General features: G+C 36.8%; 1 protein-coding gene across 5 annotated transcripts in view; it reads left to right on the plus strand.

The window, feature by feature from the left end:
• The window catches only part of Hs3st5 (heparan sulfate (glucosamine) 3-O-sulfotransferase 5), a 233,809-nt gene that overhangs the window by 58,984 nt on the left and 151,466 nt on the right, over positions 1 to 23,359 (plus strand). Inside the window, exon 2 of one of the 5 annotated variants that reach the window (XM_013507349.1) lies at positions 17,462 to 17,683. The exons of the other annotated variants lie outside the window; for them this stretch is intronic. The gene's annotated coding sequence lies outside the window, so the exon portion shown is untranslated. The remainder of the gene's footprint in view (positions 1 to 17,461; positions 17,684 to 23,359) is intronic. 5 annotated transcript variants of the gene reach the window in all.

The following is a 23,359-nucleotide window of genomic DNA, read 5'->3' on the forward strand; positions in this document are numbered from 1 at the left end:
CTTAATTATATCAAAAGTAATTTTTAAAAATATAGATGTAAAGTAAAATCACATAGTAAATATAAGAAAAATAGCTACCAACGTGCAGCTTCACTGCACAAAGCAAAAATAGATGAAATACAGTGTTTAAAAGTGGCGTAAGTCATGTCAATAACAGGCACAGTGGAAATCTTGCTCTTTGATAATCTGCTTTGCATGAAAAGTCACAGCCACAGTGGTTCTCAGACTGTCATGTGCATAAGTGACGTGTGGAGGTGAGAGAGGGGTCTTTAAAATACAGACTCCTGGGCATATTTCGCAGAGCTGTAGATTCAGTAGGGCTGGGACATGACCCAGGAACCTGTGTTTTTATGGTTACTCAGTCTGGAGCCTTTGAGAAACACTGAGTGGAATCAGAAGTAGTACACCTTTTCTTTTTACACTTTGGATGGAGTTTGAACTTTTACACTGTTTCCTTTGGTTACAAGAATAAGAAGTTATTGTAGCACAAAAGTGCTAAATTAGTCTTTCCTGTTTAACAACCCAATTTGAATGATTAATTCTCAGTAATATTCCTTTAAAGTTTAATAGAATGGCTAATTCCCAGGTGTCCCCCACTTTCAGAGTGGCAACCTTGTTATTGCTCTCTTTAGTCATTACTTTGTCCTGTATAATATTTTATTTTATTCAGATGTTTAAAGTTATTAGGTACAATTATGAGAAATATCTAGAAGATAAAATCATGAGCTATTACCAAAGTTGGCTAAGCATTTTTACATTTTGAAGGTTGTATCTTTTTCTCTTCTTTTGAACATTCAGGTTTAGACTAAAAATTAACATATCTTTTTAATAATCTCTCATTACAATTATTTCTTTGCAAGTAAGAGGTTATAAATTGTGATATATTTATAAGAAGTTAAACGTACACTTAGTGAATGTGGCTTTATTGTATTTCTGCAGCCTATATCTCATTTAACAACTTTATTTTTCGTATTTCAATTTTCAACTTTATAAGAGGTAACTTTTTTATCCCAACAAAGGAAGTGATTAGTAGAAACAAATTTAGATTTTTAATTGTGATGATTCCTTAAAGATTCAATGTGCTTTTATTTTTATAATGAAGAATAAAGTTTTTAGTTAAAATCTTTTGGTTGAATATCAGGCTTACAGACATTTTTCTCTCTGTGTGTCTCTGTCAGTCTTTGTATGCACTACTTCAGAATATGTCATATTTCATGTCCATAAAATATGAAAGACAAAAATTAGACCTTCATCAAAAACTATATCCCTGTAGTGTCAGTTAGGTACACATAGTAGCTATTAGTATTATAAGTAGAAAATGGAATATAGTGATAGGCATGAAATAAGATGGAGTGTATTTCATGTAATAGAATTTAAAGATTCACAGAACTGGATTAATAGTAGTAAGAGTCTCACATGGATTTATTTTCACAGTTGTTCTCAGAATTGCCATATCCGAACATAAAATTCTAAACTTTGTGATACACATCATAAAGTCCTAGAATTTATAGAACATAAGTTTATGGTTGAATAAGTTCTCTAAATAAGACTTAAGAAAGCTCTAATGTAACTTCAGTTTCAGAGAAGCATAGAAATTACTTTTTTTATTTTGTCTCTCTCCTTCCTCACCTCTTTCTTTCTTCTTTGCCTTCTTTTTCCCTGGCCTTGCGGAGGAGCAGGTGGGGAGAGAATGGAATTGAGCCTTCCAATGAGTTCCTGTTATTGCCCCAGGCATGTTTTTCAGACCCTGTTCTTAAATTGTGGTTCCCTAAAGAAAAGTTACAGCCCTGTGTCAAGGAGCCTGAGGGAGCAGCTTTCAGTTCTCAGCAAGTAAAATATACAACAAAAGAACAAATTGGAGAACCTTTATAGAACGATAGAAGTACAGCATTGTAGAGCAGAAATGGGCCACTGAGATCCTGCAGTCTGTTCCCATCATGTGTAATAGCTCTTCTTTCTCCCAAGTTTTTCATACAGAAGTCCTAAGACAAAGAACAAGAAACAGTAATTTCATCAGGTATGATTCAACAAGAAGAAGCTAAGCAAGTGTTTTTAATACTGATTTCTTGGGTAAGGAAGGTAGGAGAAAATTTTTCTCTAAGAAGGTTGAAGAAATGAAGAAAAGGATTGTCTAAGTACTTATAAGTGTAAATGAATTTAAAGCTATTAATTAATAGTTGTCATTTGTTAATCTTTCATGTCATTGATCCAACAAACTTGGTTTTAATTCAGGTTTGGTCAGCTTTATTTGGAAATCTAATATTGAGAGAGAAAAAGAGCTAACAGTAAGGCAGCTTTAGAATAGTAGAGCCAACTGAGGCCATCAGTTTGAAGAGAATGGACTTAGGTATGCCAAAAGGTCTTGAAAGTATTAGTGTTATCATGGAATGGTACGATAATGAAATCTGTGAGATACAAAAAGATAAAAATCATTTTTTCTCAACAAGTTAGGAATCTAGTAAATTTATATAATAAAAGTGTGATAATGTTGGAAAATGTTCATAATATATAATCATGAATACAAGAAGTTACAAAACCACCTTATGATGTGTCCTGTTTTTACTTAAAAACAATTAGAAAATCGTAGGTAGAAAATTTAAAGGAATCAAAAGATCATTTCATCAAATATTTAATATTATGGAATCAAAATATTATTTAGCTTCAATTAATAAAACCATGACTGAATTCTTACTGCCTCTCAGGTTTATTAATGTTTTTCTAAAAGATGTATTTTAATGTAAATTTAAAATACTTCTATAGAATTGGGAAAATATTCAGTTATCTGGAAAATTAGCTTTTTTTTTTTTTGGGTTTTCTCCGGTACCGGGAACCGAACTCACGACCTTGCGCTTGCCAGGCAGGCACTTTTGCCGCTGAGCTAAATCCCCAGCCCCTGGAAAATTAGCTTTTTAAAGCTATAAGGAGGAGTCCTTCTAATGGTCATTTAAAATAGCCTAAAACAAGCCTCTTGTGTCTGGTTAGACTTATGTGACTATGAGAATGCTATTTCAAATCAAATCAAAACAATTTTTAGATAAAGTTCTTCACTTGTAGAACATTACAGTAGAACAAAGTTCTCCATTTCCACTTTGATTAAACACTAATTTCAAATTATAACAGTTAATTCCTTGAAAACACTCATTTCATGGATCTGATAATTCCAACGTGCTTCCACAATATTTCTGATTATACTAGTTTGGCATTTGGTTCTAGTAGTGCTGATATGTCTTCATTCTTAAATCTCTAGTGTAACATATGGTTGGTCTCACCATTATTACAACCAGCTGTGGTTGGCCTATCATTTTGTTCATTCTGCACAAATCCAAAGTAATTAGCTCTTTAGTTTAATGATAATATTGGTTAATGGGTTTTCAGGTCCAGATTCTGCTGTTAGAGTGGGTGGTATGTTTGGAGCTAGAGCCTGGCCCTTATGTCTTAAGCATAAACTGTGTAATTTCAGCTCAGAATAATGGTGTAGAGAGCTGGAGGTAAGAAAACTAAATCTGCGTTTATCTAAAGTTTCTCAGTCTTAAGAAACACATAAAAGTGACAAGTTACATACTTAACAGCAAACCCATTAAAGTTCTGTGATACAGCTACCCTGGGTGTGTCATTTCTTATTCCAAATACTCCTCTGGAAGGAAGGAACAATTACTGGACATGAGGTGAATTTTTATGAGTCACGTTAGTGCAGTGGCGCATCTCTCATTCTCATAGTGTTGAGGACGGTGAATGGGAAGAGCGCTAGCCTGGAAGTCACTGGAGTTCCCGGTCTGACTCAGCCTCCCAGTAGTGACCTGACCTTGGGGAAATCTCTGCTCCTCTCCCTGCACCTCAGTTTTTTTATCCTAAAATAATGCCTTGTTTTAATTTTAAAGAGAATGAAAAACAATATCAAAATAACAGCAACATCAACAACATAGGCAAAACCCCACAAAAACAATACAAATAATACAGGGTTTCAAAACAAAATGGTAGGAATTAACAGTGGCTGTTACATTACATATTGTTATTGTGTCAGAGGATTCCAGTGGTCCCAGCGGCTCTGAAGTGGTAACTAACTTACTTGTAGGGGCTCTGTGAGGAATGCCCAGGATGCTAAGGAGAGTGAACTGATTGGCACCAATCGCACCAACCAACTTTCAGTCTAAGAAGGTGCTGTGGAGCTACGGTGGCCTTGGCACTTTTCTTCAATCCCTTGTTCTTGTTCTGGAAAAGAGAATTATTTAAAAGTTTTTATATAGAAGAGACCAAAGGCTACTCTATTAGAAGTTTACAAGAAGATGAATTTTTTTAAAGCTTCCAAAAAATTGTAACAGTTGAGACATTTAAAACAGTGAACAGAATGCTCGGGAAGATAATGAATTGTCCATTGTTTATGGGAAGAAACTGTGCATCAGTGGTTTTATGGCCAGCCTAACTCCCGTCAAGGTACAAAGGGCAGAGGCAAGCACTCTGTGCATAGAGGAGCTCGGAAATGCTGTCCTGAACCCTTTTGTGAAACAACACCGAGAGGAAAAACTGCACCCAGTGAAGGAAAAGATGCAAAAGCATCTTCCAAAGAACTGACTGAGCACTCTGTGTATGCACCTCTAGAGCTAAATCTAAAGTAAATATATAAATGAGTGCAGTGGGCTGTAGACAAAAGTGTAACGTCCTGACAGTGGAGCTAAAACAACTAACACGGATTAGGAGGGCGCAGCAGAAAGAAGTACGTGCTCAAAGGAGGTGAGCTGATTGCTCTCTTCTCAATATACTAAGGTTTAATCTGACAATCAAATTATGGATGTGCACATGTTTAAAAGTACAAATAAAGATATTTAGAAAAGCACCAGCATTATCTAACATTAGCTGGTAAAGCATGAGAGGAAAAGAGAAGAAATGCCATGTTTCCTAACTATTAATAGAAAGATAATAAATATCCTAAATATATAAACAATCAAAATTGTTATATGAAGTTGTTACATACTAGGCCTTCCCTCTGTAATATTTCTAAAAGCTACAAACAGCAAGGACACACGGTGAAAGAGTTTTTCTAAACTTTTGACAGAAAACTTAAAAATACTATGACAGAGTATCTTGGTCGTCTTTCATATCAATAAAAATAAAGAAATACACTCATTTCTTTAAAGTGAAATATTTTCAGATTGTGTCACACTACAAAATCAGTGATACAACCAAAACCAAGTTATTCAAAAACTGAAAATGAAAACATAAGCAAAGATATACTAGACAAATACAACACGTAAAAAAAACTAGTAGGAGTTTTTCAACTCCTAAAAAACTAGGAGTTAAAAATATTTATGTCAGAAAGATGAAATTCAGGTTTGGAATGTATTAGCTAGGAGAAAAGAAGGAGTCTGGGAAGAGTAGTGATGGATAAAATACATAATGAGTGTATATAATCATGAATAAATAATAGCTTTTTGAGCTACCTTAACGGTTTGTTCAATAAATATGTTTAACTTCTAATAACATCCCAAGAAATAGAAGTAGTCTTTCTGATGTGTAAAATAAGTCTAAAAAGTTGTCACTCTATTAATTCAAAACATTTATATAGAAATTTATCTTTTAGACAAAGTATTTCTGCTGGTCATGCTGGTAAACACTAGTAATCCCAGCTACTTAAGAAGCTGAGGAGAGAAGATCACAAGTTCAAGGCTGTCTTGGGCATCTTACCAAGAATCTGTCTCAAAATAAAAAAGGGCTGGTGATGTGGTTCAGTAGGAGAGTGCCCTTAGGTTCAATCCTCAGGACCCCACCTCCCACAATTAGAACTAAGTAGTAACCCGAAAGTGAGTACTCACTTAATCATTTTTTTTCATTGTCTGCAAAAAGTGATTAAAAGTTACCTCTCTCTTTGAAAAGGAGACATCAAGCTTCCACAAAGGTGATAAATGTATGCATAAAATTTATTTTTGAATAAAATTGGAATGTTCAGGCTCCTCCCACTCCAAACAGGTCTTCTCAACAGCAGGATATAATTTCAGAGTTTTGCACTCAAGAGGTTTCTGCTGAGCAAAAATTTTCATTTAAATTAGGAATGCAGATTATAATAATTTTCCTATCCTCCGCACAGCAGGGTTCTGGCCTTCACTTTTCAGACTCATAAGTTCCATAAGAAACAAGGAGATAACTTCAGGTCCTGGAAACACATCCTTCAGATACAGTCCTATTAACTCATCTTATAATGCAAAGCAGCTTAGCTTTACAAGTGAAATGGAATACAATTGAATTGCTTCTCTAATGTAATACCTATTTGTAGTAAACACAAAATGGTTTATGATGGCAAACTTTGTAGAGCATAAAAATTATGAAGGAAAAAGCTTATTTCTTTTGACCTAAAACTATGAAGAAGTGTCATGTATGTTGGTGTGTGACATTCCTATTAAAATGAAAGGGGAAAATATTCAAAAATGATAATTTAGTACATTGTCCTTTATTATATATTACTTCAGAAAAAAATTCAGTGAACCTATTGTATTTCACAGTAGCATTTTTCTACTTAGCACACTCTTTCTAATTCACATACATTTCTTCCAGTTTAATTTCTTTCTCTCTGCCAGCTCTCAATCATATGAACCTCACTTCCCTTACATTGTTTGAAGTAAAGGTTGCTCTTTTTACTTTTTGTCTATTCCCACTAGAATACTATATCTGTAAAACAAGACTTAAACTATGTAATCTACTGTAAAGCAGGTCACTAGGACATTGGTCTTAGCCTTTGAGTAAATAAATTCTAGAAGTCAGTTCTAACATATTGGTTGAAGTCAAATGAATACGATGGGTGTGAGAAGCAACTTTCTATAAACACACTGCCCTATCTCCATGACCCTGCTAAGGTGATGACTTGCTTTACCCTTTCCTGACATTGTTCTTTCACAAGTAGAGTACCTCTGCTCTGCACCATGGCAACCACATTGTCACTGTGTCTGACCAACATTGCCAGTTGCACTGATTGCTTTTCTTAACAAGAAGAGTAAACGTCCAGCCCAGCTCAATATGAACTTTATAAGTTATGCTGACCTGATAGGTGTTCTTGTCTAAGAAGTGAAATTTTTATGCATTGTGCAGTGTTCTCAGCTTAAGATCAAAATCAGTCCCTGGATACATTAGAATTCAATGCATAGTTGTGTTTTCATTCATTCAGCAAGGCAAACACATAGAGTTAATAACGATTATATGCCAGCATATTCCTAGAACTTGAGGTGCATTATTGAATAAAATAAACCAAAACAAATCTATTTCTATAACATTCTGTTGGGGTATGACAGAAAATACAAAAAAATTATAAGAAGTATGTAAGTGGGTTGTGTAGTATCACAATGTATGAAAAGAAAGAAAACATAAATAGGTGAGGTGGATAAGGAACAATATAACAGGCTGTGAGAAATGGGTCAGATCTGGTACTGTTTGCATCAGCTTTCTTGCCAGATGCCTTCCTGTGTTGAGTCTGGTTGTCTTGAAATCAAAAAATGTGAGTTAGATTCCAAGGCCAGTCATTATTGCTATTGTGGAAGTTTTCTTTGTTTAGTGATAAGCTTCTCTGTGTTCATGTTCATACCTCACATTCTTACCTGAGTTTCCCCAATTAAAGCAGTCAACTGCACAGTGACCAACTTTAGCCTTAAGGTCTGTTCCTGAGTTTTATTGTAAGTTTTATAATGGACAGCTGTTCAAGTAGTGCTCTGGGACTTCCAAAGGGGTCAGACAATGAAGAACATCAATTTAAAATTTCTTTCTTTTTTCTGATAGTTCAGAACTCATGGAGGGGCGGGGCTGTGGTTCAGAGTGGTAGAGTTCTTACCTCACACACACAAGATCCTTGGTTTGATCCCCAGCACCACCAAAACACCCAAAAAACCTCATGGAACAATTTTATAATATAATAGTATCAATGTAACTTAATTTTTGCCAGTGATGTTAAGCAACACCTAATCAGTTCAAAATGATACAAGCATCAGTCAAGTTTATGTGCACTTCCGAAGTATCTAGTTATGCAACTATTGAGCAAAATTCTTAGTTTCTTCTCAAAAACATGAAAACTGTTCTCTAAATTTGAATATATGTTTTTAAAAATAACTTACCTTCATCCTTAATTAGGTTCCTTTTAGAATACCACTTTGTTCAATTACTATGTGCTTCATTGTTGCTGCTGAAGAATCAGAGCCTGTGTGAAATGAGTGATCCCGGAAATTGCAGTCCGATTTTGTTTACAGGTAGAATCTGCCCCCAGGGGAAGTGTTTTGTGCAGGTTTAATGATGTGTTCAGGTCCGAGGATCCAGGTACTAGTAAAACAATACAGGCGTCCACGCTCGCTCGTATGTCCCAGCCCTGTCTGCTTCTCAGTACAGTCACCTGCCTGAGGTTTTCCATTGTGTGCCTGCAAAGTAATGTTCCACTTTGAAGGAAAGAGAATTGCCCATCTCTTTAAATTTCATACAGTGATTGATTAGTGAGCAGACCTCAGCTCTCAGAACGTTTAAATTTTATTTTATTTTTGTTTGTTTGGTGGCACTGGAGATTGAACTCAGGGCCTTCACACCAAGCTGTGTCCCCAGTCCTTCTTTTGTCTTGAGACAAAGTCTTGCTAAGTCATTAAGTTGCCCAGGCTGGCCTCTAACATCCAATTCTCCTGTCTCAGCCTCCCAGGATGCTGAGAATATAGGCATGTGCCATGATACACAGCTCCAGAAACTATTTAATAACTTCCTTGCAATCCTGAAATCTCACTTTTTAGGAGGATGATTTTTTTTGAGATTATTTTTTCTTTGAAAAATAAGTGAAATTCTTAGAAAGCCATGAAATTGCCTACTTACTAATGTATATGGCACAAATGAAATACAACTGTTATTTTTCAATGAATTATGAGAGTAGAAAATTAGTAAAGTGCTGAGTTTAGAAAACAGCTTAAGTAACATCTGTGCCCTGTATTCCTCAGAGCTCCTAGGAAATGATAGAGAGTCATATGAAAACTCCCAGAACCCTCATAAGGGAAAATTATATAACTCACTGGAAAATAATTTCAGTAGATTTAATAGGACAGAGGAGTAATATATTCAAAACACAAAGAAAAATGTAAAGACTGCTAAGCCCAGGAAGTTTTATATGCAAGAAAAATTAGACAAAGCAGTATTACTTTATTTTCAAAGATAGTTTTTAGTTTAAGCATTATAATATATCTTAAAATACTGTATATTTGGTTCTTATAAATGAATTCAAATTTTCCTTGAAATGAAGGCTATAAATGTGGCTTTATCCTAGTGAAAGATTGGGGTTTCTTGTGTAGAGTAGAATTTCCATGTGTATTTCCAGACATGCTATTTATTATGCCAATATATTTTAATGTTAAGTAAATTTTAACATATGTATAATATTAGGTAAAGGGCTCCAAATTATTAATGAGAATGATTTTGGAAAACAGCTGTAAGCACCCAAGGTCCGAAAGACTTACTGAGTATTTTGTGCACTTTTCAGGGTTTTGTGATTCTGTCTGATAGTAAAAGAAGTAGAAATATAAATAACTCACCCAGTTATACTTTCTCTGTTGTACGTCTATACATCCTGTAAGACTTTAAGACTAGGAAGTTTAAAAATAGATCTTGTGTTTGTTTCTTTATCCCTGGCATTGTTCATTTAATGTTTTCTGTTAATAACTAAAATAAATTGAAAATTATAATTTAAACTACATCTGACTTGTATTAATGTGATGACTGTTAGTATTCTAGCATGATGCTCATTAAACTAAGTATTTATTATTTTCAATAATAAAAAGATGTTGAATATACAGTGCTAATGTATTTCAGATTTCCAATTATAGAAAGGCTATGAAAATAACTAATTTGTGTTTATTTTTGATTGATTGAATTCATTTTGCTGAAGCCTGTAGTGATATCCTTAGAAATGTCTATGCTTGCTTTCCTTCTCCTTTCCCCTATGAATATGGATGTGATTTCGAAGGCAATGTTTTTTTGCATATTTTCCCCAAAGGAGCGTTTCGCCCCCATTTTTAATCACCTCATACATGAATTGCCCTCTGTTCAGCAAGCAGACTGGTGAGCCACACATCCCCTCTGTCTAACCCTGTGTGATCCAAGAGTGTCACAGCCTGCCACTTGGGCTGAGTAACGGTGAATGTACCTTTGCCTTTCATTGTCTTTTCACACATTATGTAAATTGGAAAGAATAAAAATAATGTGCCTGGAAGTATGGCTTGACAGACAGTATAATGCAGTATAATATCCAAATACTTACAAGGTAGAAACAGTGCCTGGGGGAACCACATTTATTGTGAATGAGTATTTGCATTTATACCTTTTTGTGTGGAGTTTAGGCTTGCATAATAAGTCATTCACTATGAAAAGTAGAATTGTTTTTAAAACATTCTACTTACCACTCCAAGGATAACAAAGAAATATTAAATACAGCCTCAATCTTTTGGGAGAAATAAAACACAGAGACATAAGAAGTCAACTCACAGAAGAGTTAATAATAAATAGAAATTTCTATATGGATTGACATAACCATTATAAATTCTCCTTTTACATTTTTTATGTAAATAAGTTTAGTGCATGCAGCAGCTAAGCAAAAAATCAGGCATCAAACAAAAAAAAGTCTTACTCATGCTTTGTTAGAATGTATTTCCTGATGGTTTAGACTTTTGGACATAAGTCCATGAAGTTAGGTGCTTGATTCATAACAGAGATCAAACATTACTATTCTTAGGCCAGGCCAAATCAGCATATTGCTTTTCCCATTCATTCACATTGTCTAATTCCCAGCTCATGCCTAGTTCATTAGGAAGCCACATTTTGCCTTCAGAATTCCACAGCTGCTGATGAGATTAGCACCCTTTCAACCAAAGTTTCCCCTTTTCAAAAAAAGCACAATTTTTAACATTGAGATTTGTTGTATTATTTAGTTTCTAAAGAGAATTATGCACAACCATATATAGTTTTGGATAAATAACAAACAGATTTGTCATTGAAGCCAGAAGAGCTTAGTTGTTTAGGTAACAAAATGAAATGCTATTTTTATGGTATTATGCTTTTAAGCTGACCTTGAACTCATTTTAATTCAAGGAGGTGAGGGAAAAGAAAGGCCCATTTTTTTTCTGGACAGTGGTATAGCCATCTACGGTTGGATTTCCTGATAACATACAAGGTGATATAAAATAATAATTACAAATGTAAACTCTGGAATCAAAATGCCTAAATTCAAGTCTTCTGCAACTTAATAGCTTGGGTACCTTCAATATGCTAAATTTCAATTTCCTTTTCTATAAAATGCAGGTGATAATATTGCCAGCATCATAGGACTATTGGAATTACGAGTTGATTTGTGTAAAGTATTTTGTAAGTCTCAATGAATATAGTCTACCTTAATTTTTACTATTCAACATGCCTGTTTTTCAAATACAAAATCTCATCATGCAGCACTGTACACCTGATTGCTCCTTTATTTTCATTATTTCCCTTAACTTGAAAAAGAGACTGCACATACATAACTTCACATAATCATGTAACTGTAGAGTGCACGTGTGTGTGCATAAGGATACAGAAAGTGAAAATGTGCAAGTACTGTTTAATAGAAAACGTTCATTCTCAGGAGAATGGTTGCCTTAAACCTGCAGTTTTGGAATAGGGTGTAAATAACAACCTAATGGCACTGTCATCATAACCACATAAAAGGTTTGGCAAGATGTGCAAATCTGTGCATATGGGCATGCTTGGCAAGGCCTCTATATTGAAATTGAACCCACCCAGCAAGTTGTTTCATCCAAACACTGCCTGGAAACGGTTGTATCTTATTGCATGGTGGTTGATTTTGTGCAGAAGCCTTAGTCAGTGGAGGATGTGGTCAGTTCCAGTAGCATGCAGTAGGAGGCTGTGTCTCTCCAGACTGTCAAGCAGCTGGAGTGAGTCACGCTGAACTGAAACTGGGCAGATGCCCACTGGTTTACAACCATGAGAAGAGCTCGGTGAAGACAGAGCTGGGGTCAGCACTGCAGCACCACCGAGAAAGTGGCCTTCTTGAACTACCCTAACCGCCCCCACCTGCCACCCCAGAACCCTCCCCATTCTAGGCTCTCTCCACCTAAAATCATGTATACTTCCAAATCCAGGTCACTATTCTTTATGAACACTGCAGTTTAGTTTTTTGTTTTATCTTTTTCTAAAGGGAAGACTGTTCGTTTTATTTTCTGAATACTCTTGAAGGTTCTTTGGGTCAGACTACTAGAAAGTTCATCAGAAACCATTTTAGCTGAATAAATGATTTTCTCTAAATGGACTAACCAACCTGCACACATTACCTTATTGTCTAGTTCATTCTTGTCAACTTACTATAGATAATAGGACACAGGATATGAGATGACAGAATATAAGTATGTCTGCCATTGTGTAAACATTGATGAGTGAAATTGTCTTAGCAGAGATCAAAACTACCATTGAAATGCCACTGCATCAACATTACTATTAAGGTCTCATAGAGTGTAATAGATGATAGATAGATAGATAGACAGATAGATAGATAACATCTGTACCATAGCTAGAGGTGTCATATATTTATGATCTTCTGGTTTTATCTGTGTATTGTTCTATTGGGCTTTGTCAGGGTGCTGCAGAGAGCCTGCTGGAAGTTAACAAGTCACGTGGTTGCATGTACGATTTGATTTACTTCCAGGTCTATCCAATGCATTTGGCTTTATTTGTTAACCTAGTAGAACATTGTTTATTAATGAGTTCTTCATGCTTTATTAAGTCTAATGTCCAAACACCTCTGTGGGAGGGACCCTAGTTGGCATGTTTCCCTTTTGTGGAAGGCCTTGCAAAGAAAATGAAAAATTATCCAGCAGTACTATAGTTAAAGCACAACAGTTCAGTTGTTCTTGATCCTGTTAGGTTAATTCAAAGTGTTTGTGAAAGATGTAAATATGATGTAGTGTGGAATTGGAATTAAAAAATATCCTCTCTCAGATATCAGTAATTAGGTCCCTCCAAACAAAGCAGAGCTTCTGTGGCCCCAGGAGATGGAGACCTTCTTCAGCAGGCCAAAGCTTCAGAGGAGGGACAGTACAGGTGCAGCCTGACCAGTAGGAAGGAGGGCGTCTTAGTGACCATTCTCATTGCTGAGACAAAATACGCAACAACCAAAGTTAAAGGGGGAGAGGTTTACTTGGCTCACAGTTTGTAGAGGTTCAGTCCATAGTTGGCTCCCAGGCAGGGTAACACAGGGCAAAGGGGCATCACAGAAGACAGTTCATGGTGCCTATAAGGTAGCAAGAGCAACAAGGGACCTTCACAGCATTGTAACACCCATAATGTAAAGGAACAGGTTTATTTTGGCTTACAATTTTATTGCATTCAGTCCTCTCACAGTTGGCTGGCTCCAAGGTAGAAATCGCCTGGTAGAAGGGCATGGTAGAGGAAAACTTCTCATCACGTGGCAACCAGGAAGCAGGGAGAGAAGGAAGGAGCTGGTGCCAAGAATACACCCTTCCAAGTCAAGCATCCAGTTACTTTCAGCCGCCCACACCTCCTACCAGTGCACTCACCCATGAACTCATCCATGGATGGATAAACTGATGAGTGTGGCACCCTTGTGATCCAGTCAGCTTTCCAAAGCTCCAGCCTCTACATACATGAGACTGTGGGGTTTATTTTAGATCTAAACTATAGCATGCACAATTGTGAACTGTACTTGGGCATAGCAGTAGGCACGGTTGGGGAGGGAGGAAAGCCTAGAATGCTAAGGAGGACACTTAGTTGGTTTGACAATGTGCAAAAGGCATACAGCACTCACATTAGGAGTCTCCTGGCTTCATGCGAAGTGCAGACTCAATAGTAGTGGAATGATCATAACCATGGGGAAATCCAGGCAGCAGCAAGTAGCTTGGGTTAGTGCAGGGTTGCATCATGGGCTGAGGCATAATAATACACTTTCCAGGCATTTGTTGGAAAAAACAAAAATGGGGCGAGCTGGAGTTCAGAGTCCCAAAGAAGGGAAACCAGAATTCTCTTCAGAGTTTTCAATAAAAAGCCATGGGGCAGAAAATAAGATGTAAGAAAGATAGGGAATAATAACTCTACCACTGCCTCCGAACATGAGGTCTACTGACTGTGAGTTCTAGTGATAAGCCATGTGAAATGCAGGGGCCAAGGCTGCCCTTCTGCTAGTCACCAGTTTTCCTGTGCCATGATCATCTGAAAAGTAGGGCACCAATGGATCCTGTTCCAGGGACCAAGAGCAAGCAGGCTCAGGTACACTATATGCTGAGTTTTCTGTCTTACAATTTCTTAGTTTTTCTAACTTTTCTAATGGCATAAAGGCACTATACCAACAACTCAACATTTCATTTTATCTATTTCCTTACTCTCTTTTCTAATTGTTTCTGACATGTAGTTAAGTAGCAATCATTGACCTCTTACCATTTGCTAGACACTTAGGGGAATTAAAAATGTGTCACAGTGACAAATCTTATGGGAAACCTACAGCACAATGAGATATAAACATGTACAGATGAAAGAATATTACAAGGTGAAAAGTTGTCACAGTCATGAAAGAAAAGGAATGGCTGAGAAATGGACATGTACTTTGGAGGAGACTAAGGAGATGATTAAATGTAATCTGGGATCTTAAATTGAATACTGGAACAGAAAACAAACATCACTGGGAAAACTCATGATATCCAAGAAAACTTGAGCTTAGTTAAAAGTTTTGTGCATGTTTTAATTCCTTTGTTTTGATGATGCTGTTATTAACATTAGGGGAAATTGGCTAAAGGATATGAGTACTATGTGGCTTTCATGTAAGCCTGAGTTTATTGCGGATTAACAGTGAAAAGTAATAAATGCTGTATAGGAAGGTGCATATGGATACCTTTAGATGTTGAGGAGGGCAAAAAGAGTACTCTGGTTGATGAGATAAAGTCAAGCTTCACAAAGAGGAAGTTAGAAAATACCCCAAACTAGAATGTTATAAAGAACACAGAGCGAGCTGTAGAGAGTATTTTAATCCAAGCAGCAGAAGACAAGTTCTTGGAAGAAAGGCTAACACTAGAATGAAGGCTGCACTAACTTACTGTGTTGGGAGCATTCAAGGTGCTTTAAACATAGCAGTGTAATGCATTCCACTGCTTTAGTTATCATTAGTCATTTAGAATTCTCAATAGAAATAAAACTGGTAGAAATTTCTTTGATGAAATTGCATAGTAAACATGACTAAGATTATTAATACTTTAAGAAACATGGAGAATTCTGTAAATATAAAAGTATTTATCACCTAATTAGTATGATTATAAGGAAGAAATAGTGAACCACTACTGGCATTTTTGTTTTCCCCACCAGGATTTATAGAATATGAATTTGCTATCATGGCTTGGGGTGAATATCACCATGTATTCCCATATCTTCTAACTGAAAGAGAAACTCCCTGTAGGGAAAATGTATCAGGAATATCCCCCAGCCCATACTGCCATCACCATGACAACAATTTGGCATAAAACCCAACCTGCTCTCACGTCCCACTAACCCTAAGTCAGCATCTACTAAAGGGCCTGGTTATAAGTGAACAGCTTGTGCGTTAGCAAGCCGGGGCTCCGTTAACAAAGCTCCCTGACCTGATTTCCTGAAGACATACATGAGATTGCACACACAGCCCTGCTCGGAGTCCTGTGCTTGGAGGCCAGTGTACACTTCATCATGGCAAGTGGCAATATAACGATGTATTGTTCTCGCATATTTTCTGTAAGTTGCAAAGCCATGTGGGATACATACGACATGCACAAGTCCCTTATGGGTATTTTTCCACACTCATTAGGTTTTATCCATTAGCAGTTACCTTATATGATCCTTCAACATTTCCAAAGCCTGTAAGCATTCAGAGTCTATTTTGAATTCTATTTGGTTTCTCTAGCATATTCTATTATGCCAAGTATTTTCTGAATCACTACAGTGTCATAAATAGAAGCAATTTTTGGTCTTTCTGTGTAATCCAGGAATCTATTAATGAAAACTGGTTTTAGCAGATTGTTCCTGATATAAAACTAAACACATGCCTTAGTAAATGAAATTTTAATTTTAACAAATATGGCATAAATTTGTGTATTCATGAAGTTCAAAAATTCCTAAGGTTATTAGAAAGAAAACTTATTTATAAAAGCATCATATAAAATGTAAAATTTTCTCTTTAATTTTATTACAAACAAGTTTTATATTTTTTGTGTTTATGAGTACGTATTTGCTTTATGTAATGTTTATCTTCATTGTTGAGTTGGTCAATGTACGTGACACATCCTAACCCTCTTTACTTCTTTTCCCTTCCCTGTCTCCCTCCTTCCTCCACCTCTAGATCCCCTTTCCATCTGTAAAGGATCGATCCCCTATTTATATTATCTTTTATTTTGCCCTATGAATGTTTTATACTTTGGGTATGTCCTTAAGAAAAGCTATGTGATACTTAAGTTTGTCCATCAGATTTATTTCCATGAATATTATGGTCCCAAAGTGAACTCATTTTCCTACAAATTACTCAAATTTATCCCTCTTTATAGCAGAGTAGCACTCCATTGTGTATAATTACCACATTTTCTTTATCCATTCATTTGTTGAGGACATATATGCTGCTTTCAAGATTTACCTATGATGGGCTGTGCTGGAATAAATGTGGGAATGCATGGATCACTGTAGTATGATATCCTTAACTCTTTGGGGAAGGTGCATAGGGACGGGAATAGCTGCATTAAATAGAATTTCTAATTTTAGTTTTTTGAAGAATCTCGTACCGATTTCCATAGTGGTTCCCACTAGTTTACAGTCACAACAGCAATTTAGAAGGGCTCCCTCCCATTCCCCCACCACCGCAGATTTTGTAGCATTTCTTATTACTTGGTTTCTTGATGATTTGTCACTCCATTCTTTCTGGAGTTCTTCCTCGGTGTGTCTGAATTTGTATTTCTCTCATCGCCAGTGATGTTGAGCACTTTTCAATTATTTATTGGTCATAAAATGAGTATTATAGAAGAGTGTTAAATTATTATTATAAAAGCGTTTTCAGAATGACTCTAAAGAATCAGTGAGGAATCCCTGAAAATCAGACTTGCAGATTTTATGAATCTGAGAAATACATAACAGAAGCTAAGAGCAAGACTAAGAAACATCTCTACTAGGTAGAAGACTGGGCCAAATCTGGGAAAATAAAGTAAATGAGAATCAACATAAAATCAATAAACAAACATAAAAGGTGCCTGGAAGGAATTTAAAGAAAACATATCAACGATTCCGGGCATTCGTTTGATGTTGGTCTCAGTGGGAGCTAGAGATGTAGTGTGATTTCCAGAGAGCCGAGACAGCATTAGTTCATGTAATAGGAGCACATCGAGAACAAGAGCAAGACAGCATCTCTTATTCTAGGTGTTTACACCTGTGGCCATGCCTGAACTAGCGTATTTTTTTTTAACAGCTGAATTTAACTGAAGAAAATACAAACTGTGTTAAAAGTAGCGTGCATCAGACTCTAAAAGGGTGGGGACACCCTGAAGGGAATAACAACGTTTAGCATGAAGGAGGTACAATCTGGTGGATAATCGGAAATTGTCTTTAGTATTGAAAGTGACCCTGAGGAATACACAATCCAGACAAAGGACAGAACAAAAGCAACAACAACAAAGAGTAGAAAATACAGGTATGGAAATCCTGTCTTACTCTATGTAGGAATTGTATAATTACTGCAGCTGAAATGCCCAGCAGTGGGCAGGTTGTGGCTGAACTGAGCAAAGACCATTGCTGCCGGCTGTGCCTGCAGAGGACCTCTGTCTAATGCAGTGGGTCTGAGTGATCAGAGACCCTCATCCCTGATACGTCCCAAACCTAGATCTGAGGAACACAGAAGTGGCCCAAACTTTAATCAAGTGCAGTCCATGTCCTTATGCATATATTAGAGGGTCTATTTGCCTTCCAGAAATGTAAACAAACATCAGTTTAACTTTTACAGTAAGCCAGTTAATGCAACCCTTGATAACCCAGTCCTTTTACTGTTAATTGATGTGTTGACATTACCATTGCTTAAGCTGAAGAAGGGCCAGTAGTTTATGTCCATCATTTTCTCAGTAACCAGAGCAGCTGCTACAATAGCTAAAATAAACTAAAATCCCTGAAGACATGAATTGTGATCACGATCTTGTAAATACATTTTTTGGTTCATATAATTGAAGTCCAACACTACAACAGGCTTTTGCTTTCACATTAGGTGATGAAAATGTGGAATTTACCTAGAGGGGTTCACAGATGAATGGAGCTGCACAATCACTTCTGCTCGTGTGGAATTTTTACTTTCTGATTTCAGTTTGTAATTACTACTTGTAATTAATATTTTATCTAAGCATTTTAAACAGCATTTCTACTTTATTTCATCGACCTATTTACAATACAATATTGATGTTTTTGTCTTGAGTAACATCAATTTCGCTATGCTGGTTTTTGACAGAAAGATCAAAGGCCATGAACAATCTGTGTATGGTGTCAAAATTCTATTAGAGGGGCTGGGGATTTAGCTCAGCGGCAAAAGCGCCTGCCTGGCAAGCGCAAGGTGGTGAGATCGGGTCCCGGTACCGGAGAAAAACCAAAAAAAAAAAAAAAAAAAAAAAAAATTCTATTAGAATGATAGGCTTCATGGGTTTTTTTAAAAAGCACAGATATATTGAGCACAAGTTCACTTGATGCCATTGCTTGAGAACTGTCTCTCTCTACATTACCTGGAAAGGGCAAACTTGAACTTGATGTCACTGTTCCCAACACATTCACACCTGTTTGTATTTTTCTCCTGTTCTTCCTTCTCCTTTTCTCCTTTTTTTTTCTTTTTCCCCTTCTGATTTCATTTACTTGGGATAGTTGAAGTTATTTTCCTCAATTGATGCACACGAATTTATTTCTAACCTACTTAAATTCATACTTGCATGCCAATTCCCACTATAAGGGATTTCAAAATACAAATGGGAACAGAAGCAAGTAATTTGCATCTTCTGCTTAACAACTTTCTTTTTGTTTAAATGAGTATTCAAAATTTGAATACCAAATTGTTTATTCTAGGACTACTTAGTGAATTGGCAGAAGAAAAACAATACTTGATAGAAAAGATAAAAGAATACAAGAAAGGAAAATGTAAAGAGATAAAACTTTAAAAAGGAGCAAATTAGGTCAGAGAAAAGAAAAGCCTGAAATTTATGCGCAAGGAAGTTGTTTTGAAAAAGGTTGAGAAAAGAAGATAATTTTTCTGAAATAAAAGGGGGAACTAGGAATGCATTTTTAAAAAGACTTAAAATATACAATTAGTAATTCTCAAAGCAAAAATAGTACCAGAAAACAGCATGTACCTAATAAAACTGCGTAACCGAAAGGATCAATTGCAGAAAGTACGTTCTCTCACTGATAACATGGAATGTAGGAATATCTTACACTTCTCACTGTTCAGCTTGGCAATAATGAAGTGACTCTGAAACTGTATGGCTGAGATGAGCCTCCTACCCATACTTCTAGTTTACTGCACTGGGCTAACGCTTGGTGCTCTCATACAAGTAACTGCTGTGCTCCCTCCCTTAAGCTCTTCAGCTCCTATCTTACTTGTCTTGAGATGGATTCACTGCCTAAGAATCTTTAGTGAGCTTATGGTGTAGCCCTGTAAGCATCGTATTTGAGAAGGATCACACAATTCACAGCAATCGCTAATGTATAAAGTCTAGTAAAATTTATAAAACCATCTTTGCTTTATTATTTTCAATTTATAAAATTTTCATAAAATCACATAAAAAACTGAAGACAGGTGTGATTATCCCCATTTCAAAAAGGGTGGCAGTACCTCAGTGTTAGTGTGTGCTTAGCATGTATAAGGCCCTGGGTTCAATACACACACACACACACACACACACAGAAGTCAAAAATGTATCTAGGTCATTGAGTAAATACAGGAGGCCAGATAGTCTATTACCCACGTGACAGTGCTTAAGAGACATGTATTTATAGCTTGTACTAATAGTGTATAGACTCAGCCTGAGGCAATGCGGCAGTTTGGAAACATGGGGTCTCCTAGTAAGACACACACAGGCCCCTGTACCAACCCCTTTTTTTGAGTTTTTACAAGCAATATGCTTTTTAGCACTGTTTCCCCTGCCTTGGAAACATTTGGCTTTATTCTTGATGGTCACAAAAATCGATGCCCTTACCATTTATTACTGAGGGGTAAAGGAAGAATAACTGTCTAAGAGAGTGCCCACCGTGCCCACCACAAGGAGTTCTCCAACCCCGGTACAGGCAGTCCCCTCGTGGAAAGCGCTTCAGTGCACCTGTAACCTAAAATCGATGATTGTCAGAATTTACCAAGAACTTCACTAAGATCCTGACCCTTAGGCATAAACACTCAGATACCTCCTAGTACCCAGTGGTGGAGTTTTCCCAGTGCTCAGCAAGAACACTGGACCACAGTATTGTAGCTCCTTGGTGGCCTCACTTGCCACAGTGCCTTACTGCACAGTGCTGCTTGTGTTAGTGTCATCTGCTTCAGTGGTTGTGGGGTGTTTAGCCTCCTTGAAGTGTTTATGATGCCTACTTGTATGAACAGTGTTTTTAACCTTCAACTTAGAATAACTGTTATGACCAGCTGTAAACTGTGGTCAAAAGATGGGCTGTTCACTACACATATGAAGAAGTAAAACAAAATATCATAATCAGATAGTGAGAGAATAACAGTAGTTATTACACTCTGTATCATTATAACCAAAGTAGTAGAGTATAAGATGTTATTACCTATTTCTTTTTTTGTAAGACTCTGTGGTTCATACCTATATTTCTAAAGCAGATATTTGCACAGCCCCCACTTCAGAAATTACATACATAGTGTAGAATAGCACCGTCCAGTATGGTAAATACAGTATAGAATAGTATAAAGATCATAGTGTAGTAATGCTATAGAAAAGTAGACTATACTATACTATAATATGGTGTGATGTAATGTTATCAATAACATTTTTGACCTATTGGAAAGTGGAAATGGGTAATATAAACAAATGGTGGGATCTTTTTTCCTACCCAAAGTTCAATTAAACTTTGTAATAACAGTAGTTGTGTAAATTTCCTACCAAGTTCAATTAAAAGAATAAAAGAGGGGTATTGAGTTACCGCACAGCATACCAGAGCAGCTCTCAGACGTTCGGGCTTCCTACTCAGAATGTGTAGCATAAACCAGGGGAGTGGGTCATCGTCCTATCACTGTTCTTCAGGGAGCCCAGGGCTGCTTTAATGCAGCTCTTCGTGCTTCTCTGTCCTAATGAAGTGCTCTGAGACCCCGTAGCAGAATGGTACTATTTTTCGTTCTAATATCAACTGGTACCTTTTGTCTACTAGGAAAAATGTTTTCTCCAGAATATTTATTACCTTGTCTTGGTTTTATTGTTAAAAACTACCCGATTCTCTGTACATTTTTTTAATTTAGAAAATATTGGGAAAGAAAGAATAATACTAAATTGCAGAATTACAAAGGGGAAGCCTGTATAACTAAATTTTAAGATACTCTTAGGAACAAAGAAATAAAGCCACCAGTGTGGGGTAAGAACAGTGTGTGACCGTGGAAGTATGCCAGGTAATTTACTTGACTGGCTACTATGTAAGAGAATAAATTCTACAGTCTTGCCAAAACCTGAGGGAAATGTGAATTGGATAGCAATAAATAACCTTATTGGAGAGAGCTGAATGTGATACACTGAATCCTGCAGCCACTCTACAGAACAATCCCCATTGATTACAACACCAGACCCGAGGAGATTGAACATCAGGTCATTTTTAATGGGTTTCACAGTGACCTTTCTGCCCTTATGCCAGTCTTCTCAACTTGAGGTGAAAGACCAGGTTGAGCTCTGTATCCAACTCCAACTTTTTCAGTGTCTTCAGAATCTAGTGAAATCTGTAGCTAATAGTTTCCTCTCTGCATTTTCATTAATATTCTTTTGCTGTTCTGAAGCCATTTTATATGCTTATTAATATTGTATATTTAATCTTAATTACTCTTATTGGACTAATTTTGTAAAATTACAAGTGCTTCGGTGCCTTATCTTATTTAACCCTCATATTATTGCTGTATGAAAAGAGAGGGCAGAATTTCTCCTGCATGTAACAGTTGAGGACTTGCAGGCCTAGAGTGTTATGGGACTTGCAAGTCCTAGATGGTAAGTAAGTGGCCAGTGTGGGGCTAGATAACCTGGTTTATGCATCTCAAATCTAATTAATGAGAATTTCACCATATGAATTACTGACACCTACTGTGATAGTTTCATTTCTGCTGAAATACCTAATTCTGTCACATTTTTGTTGCTGAGCAATGTCATAGGCTAATAAAATGCAATTTTCCTCATTTGGGCAATTGTTTATTAAAGACATTTTATTACGTACTTGTACATTGGGAAGAAAAAGAAAAATTAAATGTAAGATACTACCCTCAAGGAGCTTATTGTCCAGAAGGGAAGGCAGATAAACAAATCTATTCCCTGAAATACCATGAGGATTTGAGTTATAGTGAAAATGTTTTGTTTGTGTCTCTCCTGTGACAAAACCTCCTAAAGCCATTGGAATTTCCTACATGGCAGGAGTATCTGTTGTCCTCTGGTGCCTCATGAGCACTGCGGGTGTGAGAAAAATGGGCTTGGGAAAACAAAGCAAGAGAGTGAGTTCAAAGTTTCACCCCCTTACCACTGTCCAGAGTAGGGAACATGGCTACAGACAAGTTAAGTCACCAGTGACTGGTTTGATCAATCATGCGTAGGAAATTAAACTTTAATGTAAAACTCTGAAACAATGGGGCTAACCAACTTCTGGCTGGTAAACATGTTGATGTGCTAGGAGGGGGCATAGTGGAGAGAGCATGGAAACTGTCCCCACCTGTCTCCCGTCCCTTAGCCTGTGTATTCTCCTGTTTGGCAGATCCTGAGTTGCATCCTTTAAACTGGAAATCATAAGCTTAATATTTGTGGTGAAGGTGAAGTTCAGTATAGAGCAGTTACCTGGCATGCACAGCCCCTGGGTTTGATCCACAGTACTGCAAAAGATAGTACATACCATGTGTCCCAAGTTCCGAGTTCTAACAAATTGTTGAACCTGAGAGGCAGGTTATGAAGACCCTGAATTTGTAACCAAATCAGACATAAGTGCAGGTAACTAGTGGATCCTGGACCTGAGGCTCATCTGAAGTTGGAGAAGTCTCGCAGGACTGGCCCTTAGTGTATGGGGTTTGTGCTCACTTCTGATAGTGTCAAAATTCAATTGAGTTGCTGGATACCCACCTGGTGTCAGAGAGTTAGAGAACTGGTTGATTGGAAAA

This window comes from Chinchilla lanigera, unplaced genomic scaffold (genome assembly GCF_000276665.1).
Source record: "Chinchilla lanigera isolate Chin_1 unplaced genomic scaffold, ChiLan1.0 scaffold00125, whole genome shotgun sequence".
Taxonomy (NCBI): Eukaryota; Metazoa; Chordata; class Mammalia; order Rodentia; family Chinchillidae; genus Chinchilla; species Chinchilla lanigera.